This window comes from Miscanthus floridulus, unplaced genomic scaffold, assembly GCF_019320115.1.
Source record: "Miscanthus floridulus cultivar M001 unplaced genomic scaffold, ASM1932011v1 fs_603_1_2, whole genome shotgun sequence".
In the NCBI taxonomy this organism is placed as follows: Eukaryota; Viridiplantae; Streptophyta; class Magnoliopsida; order Poales; family Poaceae; genus Miscanthus; species Miscanthus floridulus.
In genome coordinates this window covers 1-8,368 of record NW_027096995.1, presented here as the reverse complement: position 1 = coordinate 8,368, position 8,368 = coordinate 1, and positions in this window count along the sequence as shown.

Sequence of the window (8,368 nt, the reverse complement as noted above, 5' to 3'; positions counted from 1 at the left end):
AACATTCGATCTGATAGGGACTATAAAAAAAACTTGACCCGCGGGGGTAAGACAAGCCCCGGCATTGTGCATAAGAAGAAGACTTTCTCACGCAGGTCGAGAAAATCCCCGAACCTCTGCTCCACCCATACACAGCGGCACCGCAGCTCTCGTGAGACTGAGCTGGCCTTAGACCTGTGCTTTGGCGTGGGACAGATGAGGGGATTTTTTTTCAACGTGCAGATAAACTGTGCCTCCTTCGGCCAACAAATCTGCCCCCGAGGGGATTCGAACTTTGGCCGGCAGGGTGGAACCAAACACCCCTAAGTTGCTTTTAGTACTATACCTAACTTATACTGTATTATTGTTACGCATTCATATGCCACGTGAATGGTGGTTATTAGAGAGAGAGAGAGAGAGAGGCAGCATGGTGGAGTTGATAGGAGAGGTGGGATGCGAAGTTGTGGTACTTTTTAGAAATAGAGGATAATATGATCATGATCAGGACATGGTTTAGTGATCTTTGAGTTGTTTGTTTGCTGCCTGGTATATTCCACTGATAAATTTGTTAGTTCTTTGTGAGTTTACTGTGTGTTCATGTCCTGTGTGCATCAATAGTCATGTGGTACCTATTTCTAGCCTTGTGGTGAAATTGAGTTACCCAGTGGGCCAGTGTGCTCGCATCATGCATATGCTTCTCTCCCCAGACGCACGAGCAATATTTGAGCATGACGATGAACTTGTGAGTGCTCATGTGTGGTGCAAAGCTTCCCAGTGGGGCATAAATTGGCCTGTTTTGTGGTTTTGCTGCACTAGGCATATCAGGCTTTGATCCATCATCTAATATGACTATAAGCTCTTTACATTGCGGGGAGTATTGTACATCTAATTTGACAGTCCATCTATTTTGGTAGTTTTGTTATTATCTCAGTGTCGGAGAAATTTACCACAACTATACTTTGGCATCTTAGCTAGGGTCGCTAACTGTTAGTCCTTCAAGCCCCTCCCTGTTTGGTTGAAGGCGCCACCTGATCGGCTGCCCTGAACAACAATGTAGATGCTTGTTATCTAGTACAGTAAAAGCAGAGTGCAGCACAGCCGCAGTCTGCAGTAGCAGCGGCGGCTCTTTGAGAGTGATTCCTGGAATGTTTCATTTGGGATGCCACATCAGAAGGGCAATTGAGGCACGTCCTCCCCAAGGGTGGGCACGTCTCTCCTAAGGATGGGCTGCCGACTGCCGAGGTTTGCCACAAGCCCGCAATGGCATTCTTATGTCGTTTAGACCTGAATGTTGTACTCGATGGAGCATTGGCCTGCGTGTCCATTAATTTCGGCTTTGGTTAGCGCTCCGTCTGTGTTGAGATGGTCGGATATTATTTTTTTCTCGTTACAATGCACGTGTGATCCTAGTGGTGGAAAAACATGGTCAATATAAACGGTGTGAAGAAGCGTGGCCTTACAAAGATGTAGGAAGTCGTGCCATTTGATTTTAACTTACTTTAGTCATGTACAGCTTAAAAGTTGTAGGAGACATGGTCCGTACCGATAGATAGCTAGAGTGAGCTGTGACGACAAAGAGTGGATAAGAGCAAGGCCAATAGAAACGCCAACTGTGGATTTCAAGCAGGCTGTGTGCGAGAGTATAAGAGCGAGTATAATAATGGGTTTATAGTGAAGCTTACGCTGATGTAGAGGAGAAAGATGATAGATTGATTCTTATACAAGCACCAAGCTTGGCACGAATGCATTTGCAGTGGTGGGCCTAAATAGCAAGTGTTGTGAGAAGGAACATGAAAGAGAATTTTTTTTATAGACAAATAGGAGACAACTATTGTATAACTTGGCTCTTATAACTTAACTTATAGCCAAGCACTTGACTCTGTTATTGACCTTGCTCTAAGCCATCACCTATACTAGGCAAGTTAAGAGATTAGCTATAAAGGAAATTTAGACATTTAATACTAGCAGGGTGGCAGGGAAGAAAAAGTCTTCTTTTGGCCCTCTCATGGCTGCATGTAGGCTGTATACACGCTGTTTGTCTCGTTACGCGCGCTGCGCCGGGCGGTAAGGCAAGTGCCCGCTTCATTATCTTACTTGATTTCTCTCTCCGTCACATAGCATTTTGTTGATGTGGATTACCTTACAGCCTGCCGAGTAATATTTACTATACTTGCTCTAACCTCTGGATCAACCAAAGCCCAGTGGGCCGCGTTTGGTTTGGTACGCAACTACCAAGATAAGCCAGGCCAGGTCCATTTGAATTTTTTTTTTTTACAAATAAAAACTGTCGAGTGGGTCATGATGTAAAGGCGTGAGTCACCACAAGTTGCCCACTTTGTGATTCTGTGCAGCCTGGCTTAAATAGCCAACGTCTGCCTCTTAGGCCAGTCTCAATGAAGTTTTATGGGGTTTCATGCACAATTAATAAGGTGCCACGTCAGTTTTTTGCATGAAACTGGGAGGAGAGAGAAGGGATTTGTTTCATGGCCACGAAACTTATCCGCACTATTTACAAAACCTTGGAAACGCCGTGAAACTTGCACTGAGGCCCTTCCTTCGTTTCATCGCGACTTTTCTTTCTCCAGGACCGTGCGTTCTTCATCGCGACTCCGCAGGGCGCGGTCGCCGGACCGTCGCGGGCGAGGCCGCCCGACACGCTCGCTCGTCCGCCGGTCGCGGGAGATCCGCCAGCGCGGGCAGGAGCTCCATAGGGCAACAGCCGCCGGACCGCCGCGAGCGAGGTCGCCGGCCACGGGCGCTCGTCCGCCAGTCGCGGGAGATCCGCCGGCGTCGTTCATCGTGAGACGTCCATCGCGAGCTGCCCGTCGCGACTCCGCCCGCCACACGTCCTCTGCTGGTCGCAGTCACTGCTAGTCGCGGGCGCCGCGAGCGTGAGGGTTCTGCCCGCCCGCCGCCATGCTCGGCCTCTACTCCACGCCCGGCCTCCAGGCGGTGACGAGAAGGATGCGGGGAAGAGAGGGATGATAGGGATAGGTGGGACCTATGAATAGTAAAATAAGGGGCGAAAACCGTGCCTTGAAACTTTGCACTGTGGGAGAGACCCATTTCATATCAAAGTTTCACGTGTTAGAAACTGGGAGGTGAAACTCTCCATTGAGACTGATCTTAGCCTTGCATCGTTGGACGCTCGCAGGTCAACACCTCTGGAGCTGGAGCAATAACGATGCGTGTAGGCCGGCTCTCCGGCTTGTCGGAGAGGAATGAACTGCAACAATGCCAGATCTGCAACGCCTGCTGTCTATTCTTCTCCATCCTATCGTGGTAACGTGCCATCACATTTCAAGCTTTAGTTTGAAAAACTCTAGGTTAACTTGAGTTTTGAAGGGCTTTTGTGTTTTTCGAAAGCAAGCTCGGTGCATGCGGCCACGCCGAAGCAGGCAGCAACAAAATGGCGGATTCCTGCTCTGCAATTTGTAACGAGGCAGCAAGTTTTCGTTTCAGCAGGTAAGTGCAAACTCAGTTTATGGTTTTGCTGGATTGGCTGAGGGACAGCTAGTTAACTTGATCTCTAATCCCAAACTAGGCCCAACGGTCCAGTTGGACCTTTGATCCGCACCCTGATCGGGGGTGCCCAGCCCACTATGGCTAGAGAGCCCCTGTCATACTACGCAATATATAGAGGTGGGAGCCGGCGGCTCTGAGTACGAGGTTCGCCTGAGCCGAGCTCCCCACCGAAACCTAAACCCTAATTCGATCAGAGAGAGGCGCAGCCAGTGACGGGAAGCCACCAGCTGCGCCGCCACCGGTCTTCACCGTCACCGTCACCGTCTTCACCGACCGCCGCTGCCCGTGGGCAAACTTCATCGACTCCATGGCGGACACGAGCGGATCCTCCTCCAAGGGCACAGACGGTCAGCCCTTTCCATCCCTTCCTCTCCCTCTAGATCTAGTAGTTCAAAGTTCTAGGGTGTGTTCATCATGTTTATAGAAAGATGTACCCGCTAGATCTACGGCTAAGGTTAAGTTCTTCCCAACAATGGTACCGGAGCCAGGTCTTCTAGGGCTTTTAGATCTAGATCGGGTGAACAAAAAATAAACCGGGTTAATCCTAACCCTAACGAAACCCTAACCCTAATAGGGTGAATGAAAAGAAGAGGGTCACCGAATCCTAACCCTAATCCCCAATCAGATGAAATCCGAGAAGAACAGAGAAAAAGAAATCAAATGAAAGAGATGAACCGAATCGAACGAATCGAATCGGGAAAAGAAACCCTAACCCCAGAAAGAGAAAGGGGATGGTAGAGAAGAGGCTTCCTACCTGGGGCCCGGCCGTCCTATCTTCGCCGCCGACCATCTCCATGGCCGGCGCGGGGGAAGAACCAGAGGCGCCGACTGAGTAGGTCACGCCACCACATGGCTCCGCCTCGGGCTCGAGTGTCAAGGGCAACCGCAGCGCTGCCCTTCGACGACGGCGCGCTCACCCTCGGGTGGACACACGCACCGGCGAAGGGGCGCGCGGCGGCGCCGCCACTCACTCCAGACACCATGGCTGCTGCCTTGCGCTCAGAGCTACCTACGCTTGCATGAAGAATGGAGCGAGGCGAAGAGAGAGAGAGAGAGAGAGCAGAGAATGGGTTAGGGTTTTCCCCGGGGTCGCCGCGGCGTCGGCTTTTATATCGAGCAAACCGCGCGCGCGACTATCGAATCTTAGATGAACGGCCAGCGTTGATCGGACCGGCGTCTGGCCCAGGCGGGAGCACGCGGGCGGGCGGCTTGGGAGGCCTAGGCCCAGGTAGCCTGGGAGGCACAGTGCGCGCGTCAGCAGAGCAGGCCGGGCCGATTTCGCTGGGACACGGGGAGCGTGGCTGCGCGCTGGGCCGTGGGCTGCGTTTCTGCTCTGCTGGGCCGAAATGGCCACAAATACAGTGAAATAGAATTTTTTTCATTTTATTTTTCCAAAAACTTTTTGATACATATTTGATAAATTTCAATTGAATTTTGATGTCCAACTCAGCACAATTTTGATCCAACGACAATTTTGTTCAGAGAAAAATACAGTACTATAAAGTTTCTGGAAAAAAAATAATAATGAGAATATTTACGCTTTCCACTGCGTATTTTAAGTTGTTATTTTTATTATTAAATTCGAACCAACGGGAGAATTTAATTTTGAAAAATGGATATATTTTTAGTTTATTATAATATTGTTATTATTCTGACCAACATTGATTAATGGTAATATTATGATGTTATTTATGAGTTTTATCATGCATTAATTCTATTTCTGCCCAACGATGATGTAGAATTAGTGTAGATGACAATTGTATATTTTAATTTTGACCAACGTTGGAATCAAGGCATGCAATTGTTGTTATTATTTATGTTCTCACTCTATATGAATTATGTTTTCAGGCGGATACAACTTGATCGGTTGTATCAAAGAGATCAACACTCTCAAATGTGACAACTACACGGAGTGGAAGAAGAAGATTGACATAGCCTTCATCTTAGCTGAGGTGGACTGGGTAGTCACCTCACCGTGTCTCACTAAGCCTGCGGCACCGGTGAGGGAGACAAACGAGGCTGATGCCGCTTGGGCAACTAGAGAGAGGGATTTTACATCCCAAAAGATGTCCTATGACCTTGAGCATAGGAAGTGGGTCACTGCCAACAAGAAATGTTTGGCTGTGATAAAGAATACGATTGAGCCTATAATTGTGGGCTCAATCCCAGAGTGTGACACGGTCATCGAGTACCTCAATAGAATAAAGAGTCAGTTCACTAGCTCTTCAAAGACATATGCTACCTAGCTGAATAAAGCAGCTGGTGACAGAGAGGCACTCTAGAAATGGTGGCATAAGAGAGCACATACTAAGGATGAGCAATTTGGCATCCAAGCTAAAACCAATGGATCTGGCTCTAAAGGAAGAGTTCCTTATCTATCTGATTTTGCTTCCTTGCCAAAGGAATTTGACACTTTTGTTATCAATTACAACATACAACCCGAGAACTAGGACTTAGAGAGGCTCATGGCTATGTGTGTGCAATAGGAGGAGAGAATAAAAGCTGCCAATGGTGGCACTATCAATTAATGTGAAAGACAACAAGAAAAAGAATAATAATGCTAACTCTTCCTCAAAGTCAAAGGGAAAGGGTCCCATGCTGCAGTCAGCCTCAGCAGAACAAGTTCACAGTAGAGAAAGACCAGTGTCTCTATTGCAAGAAGACGGGACATTATAAGAAAGATTGGTCCCGATTACTTAAAGATGATCATGGCAAAGAAATGTGAGAACATTATTACGTTCATAAATGAATCCTTGTATGTACAGTATTCGAAATCTACTTGGTGGATTGACTCAGGTGCAACTGTTCATGTTGCTAATTATTTACAGGGATTCCGTTCGACGAGGACTACGCAAAGAAGAGAAAGACATGTTAAAGTTACAAATGGAGTCTGAGCAGATGTTGAAGCCGTTGGCGATCTTTCTCTAGAGCTTCCTGATGGCTTCACACTTTTACTTAGAGATGTACTTATGATCCCTCTTTATAGAGAAACTTGATTAGTGTTCATGCTTGGACAATGATGGATATGATTGCCATTTTGGAAATGGCAAATGTAAGATAACATTTAATAATGCATGTGTTGGTCTTGCTATCTTACAAATGAGCTTTATTTATTATCACTACGTGATGATGTGAATGTTGTATGCGATGATGAAAACATTGCGTGCGACAATGAGAATATATCCTCTTCTATGGATGTAAACAGAAAATGAAAGAGAGCTCACAAAGCGTCGTTGAAATTATGGCACTGTCGTTTAGGCCATATTTCGAGGGGGAGAATAGAAAGACTAGTTAAGAATGATATTCTTCCTCCATTAGAGTTCTCAGATTTAGAATAATGCAGAGAATGCATAAAAGGAAAGTATGTAAAGAAAATTAAGAAAGATGTCAAACGAAGCGCAGGAATTTTACAGATTATTCACACAGACATCCGTGGTCCGTTTCCTGTAAAGAGTGTGGATGGTTATGATTCATTCATAACATTCATAGATGATTACTCCCATTATGGCTACATTTATCTAATCAAAGAAAGCACAGAAGCATTGGATAAATTTAAGATATTTAAGGCAGAAGTTGAAAACCAACACAATTTAAAGATTAAGATAGTCAGGTCCGACGGTGGGGGGGAGTACTACGGTCGGCATACCCCATATGGCCAAGTTCCTGGACCTTTTGCAAGGTTCTTACAGGAGAATGGCATAGTAGCCCAGTATTCTACACCGGGCGAACCTCAGCAGAATGGAGTAGCTGAAAGATGCAATCGAACCCTGATGGATATGGTGCACAGTATGATAAGTTACTCTATCTAACCGTTGAGCCTGTGGATCGAGGCGTTAAAAATCGCCATTCATATTCTCAATAGAGTACCAAGTAAGTCGGTGCCCACAACACCGTATGAGTTGTGGACAGGAAGAGTACCAACACTAAACCACTTACATGTGTGGAGGAGTCCTGCTGAGGCTAAAGTATTTAACCCAAACATTGGGAAGCTAGATCTCAAAATAGTAAGTTGCCATTTCATTGGCTACCTAGAAAAGTTAAAAGGTTTTTGTTTCTACTGTCTAGATAGACATACAAAGTTTGTGGAAACAAGACGCGCTGTCTTCCTAGATGATAAAATGATAAGGGGGCATGGTAGCTCGAGAAATTGACCTTGAAGAGAAGCGGGTGTATGCGCCCACTCCGATGATTCATGAGCCATTTTTCTCACTACCTGTTGTCGCTGCACCGACAGTGCAAGATACTGTGATGTCAGCACCTGTTGTTATTCCGCCTATGGCAACAATGAATGACGATGAGGAACCTGTTCTTCAGGATCCTATAGAACCTATTGCCACACATGAGGGAGAGCAACAATAGCCTCAAACAGAAGATGTGCCAAGTATGGAGGCCCCTAGAAGGTCTCAAAGAGTTAGAAAATCAGTTATTCCTGCTGACTATGAAGTATACAACACTGAGGAATTTCAAATGGAGGATGATCCCACCTTATTTGAAGAAGCCATGAGAAGTGATCATTCATCAAAGTGGCTTGAGGTCATGGAAGATGAAATAAAATCTATGAATATCAATAAAGTTTGGGACTTGGAAATAATTCCTAAAGAAGCCAACTAGTAGGCTGTAAATAGGTCTACAAAACAAAACTTGACTCTCAAGGGAATATAGAGAGATATAAAGCATGACTTGTGGCAAAAGGCTTTACGTAAAGAGAAGGCATTGATTACAATGAGACATTTTCTCTGATCTCATGTAAGGATTCCTTCAGAATCATAATGGCATTAGTGGCACATTATAATTAGAATTACATCAGATGGATGTAAAGACGACATTTCTCAACGGAGACTTGGAGGAAAATGTTTACATGGCA